Source organism: Orycteropus afer, unplaced genomic scaffold (genome assembly GCF_000298275.1).
Source record: "Orycteropus afer afer isolate SDZICR_OR568_19922 unplaced genomic scaffold, OryAfe1.0 scaffold00017, whole genome shotgun sequence".
NCBI lineage: Eukaryota > Metazoa > Chordata > Mammalia > Tubulidentata > Orycteropodidae > Orycteropus > Orycteropus afer.
In genome coordinates this window covers 4194106-4196816 of record NW_006921604.1, presented here as the reverse complement: position 1 = coordinate 4196816, position 2711 = coordinate 4194106, and the positions used below count along the sequence as shown (strand labels likewise).

Genomic DNA, 2711 nt, shown 5'->3' with positions numbered 1-2711 from the left:
TATGTTATGCCAATTGAGCTTGATGTCCCCCGTGTCAGTTGGTCTTTCTTCTCCCTTACACCCTTAGGTCATCCTTGAGCTCCCTTCCTGGAACCTAGGATTGCCAGATTTAGCAAACAAAATAGAGGATGCCCAGATAAATTTGTATTTCAGATAAACAATGGATGAATGTCTTAACATACTTATGTCCCATACAATGTTTTGATGTCCCTATATTAATTAACTGAGTGGCCTGTATTTTTATCTGATGACCCTACTGGAATCTCTAGAGCCAAGCTTAGCTTAATGGAGATGAGACCTGCAGAGTTGCACAGGGAGCTTGGTTTAATGCTCTGCTGTTACCATCTTGAAATTCTAAGTAATTTTTGAACAAGGAGGCTCATGTTTTCATTTTGCACTGGGTCCCACAAATTAAGTAGCCAGTCCTACCTAGGGCTCCTTGGATCATGACTTGAGACCCCACTGTTATGGGTATTGCCACTTTAATGAATCCACCTCCTTACATGGTAAAACCAAACCCCAAACTCACTGCCATTGAGTCGATTCTGACTCATAGCGAGCCCCTTTGGGTTTCTGAGGTGGTATCTCTACAGAAGTAGACTGCCCAGTCTTCCTTCCACAGAGTGGCTGGTGGGTTTGAACTGCCAGTCTTCTGGTTAGCAGTCAGATGCCTTAGGCACTAAGCCACCAGAGCTCCCAGCCCAAATTTTACTCCACTGTCTGGCTTGTCTCTGTTACAGAAGTGACAGTATCTGGTAACTTTCCTTTACAAAACATTTTTTCTTTTCTTTTTTAATGGGCTTTCAGAGCTCCTGGGTCATGCAAATGGCTAAGAGGCTCTACTGCTAACTGAAGGGTTGGCAGTTTGGGTCCACCCAAAGGCACCTGGAGAGAAAGTCCTGGTGGTCCACTTCTAAAAAAATCATCCACTGAAAACTCTATGGAGCACAGTTCTACTCTGAAAATACATGGGGTTGCTATGAGTTGGTGTCAACTGTACCACAATGGATGGCTTTTAAGTGTTTCTGCCCTGCTGGTCCTTCTCCTTTGCCTGCCTTCCCCACCTGGACTGTCATGACTTAAGCACAATAACAAACATTACTTGTTAGCCTTTCTAATTTAAGCTTCAGTGTACCAAGCACAATGACATGCTTAGTGTGTAGAAATGCTAGTGGCTTTGTAGATGCCTTGAAAAGCCATTTGACCTAAAAAAATAACTTTTCTTGATGTGATATAATCAGTGTTTCTTAATTGCATGATGCATATGAAAGTCATTTAAGTGGCTACTTATGATGTCATCATTCTGTAAAACTGCTTGGACTCATAGTTTCCAAATGTTGGTTGTAGATTAGTTTGATTTCTTCTGCAGATGGAATCTTTTTTAAAAGAAAAAAAGAACATGGCAGTTTTGATTGCTCAATCCCCTGAAGTGTTTTCAAGAAGTAGGCTCCTGAACAGGTGCTCCCTGGGAACTGATCAACAATCACTGGAAATTAATCAAATATGTTGTTGTTGTTGTTATGTGCCGTCGAGTCAGCCCTGACTCATAGCGACCCCTTCTTGGGTTTCCGAGGCAGTATCACTATGGAAGTAGGATTGCCCAACCTTCCTTCCGGGGAGTGGCTAGTGGGTTTGAACCACCAGCTTTCTGGTTAGCAGTCAAGTGCCTTAGCCACTACGCTACCAGAGCTCCCTTAATCAAATATGTAGTATAAGAAAATAGACAGCATTCACATTTTGAAACAGTGTACTCTGTGAATAGCTTATCCTTTAAAAACTACAAAAATACCACCCACAATCACCTAGACAGACATAGAAATATGAGCTGTTTCAAGAAAATCTGGTATAAGTATTTAGAACACTGGACTTAGATAGACACATTATTATTTATATTGCAAAAAAAAACCTCATTTTTCAAAATGATCTACTGGTGGTATAGTGGATAAGCATTTGACTACTAACCAGGAAGTCAGCGATTCAAACCCACTAGCTGCTCCGTGGAAGGAAGATGGTGTGATCTACTTCTGTAAACATTTACAGCCTCAGGAACCCAATGGGGTCACTGAGTCAGAATCAACTTGATGGAAGTGAGTTTTTTGTTTGTTTGTTTATAGTTATATAAAACATTCTTTTTAGGGAAAGCTGGTGACAGCTACATGCAACTTCTCTGTACACTTTTTGCAACTTCTTGCGAGATTATAATTCGTTTAAGGAGCCCTGGTGGTACAGTGGTTAAGTGCATGGCTGCTAATCAAAAGTCTGGTAGTTCAAACCCACCGAGAGGCTCCACAAGAGAGAGACCTGACAATTTGCTCCTGTAAAGAATACAGCCTCAGAAACCCTGAAGAGCAGTTCTCCTGTGTCACGTGACATCACTATGAGTTGGAATCGACTCAGTGCCATTTAACAAAACACATAATTATTTTGAAATAAAAACTTTAAAAATTATGCATGCATATGTATTATATAATATATCCAGGAACCAAATGTGAAAAAAGGCACATTTTTGGAGTGTGCTCAGTCTTGATGGTGACTTACACATCTTATTTCCCCCTGGTAATTTACCAAATAATATACTGGATCTAGAAGACTATAATGCACAAACCCGGTGGTAGTTGATAGCTTCAATCACTTAATATTTCTTCCTGAGACTATCAACAGCAGAAAATAATCTAATTTTTATATCATGTTTTCTTTTTTTTTTTTTTTTT

At 40.1% G+C, this 2711-nt stretch overlaps 1 protein-coding gene across 1 annotated transcript in view; it reads left to right on the top strand.

The window, feature by feature from the left end:
- The window catches only part of ACOXL (acyl-CoA oxidase like), a 613336-nt gene that overhangs the window by 391342 nt on the left and 219283 nt on the right, over positions 1 to 2711 (top strand). The window lies entirely within an intron of this gene.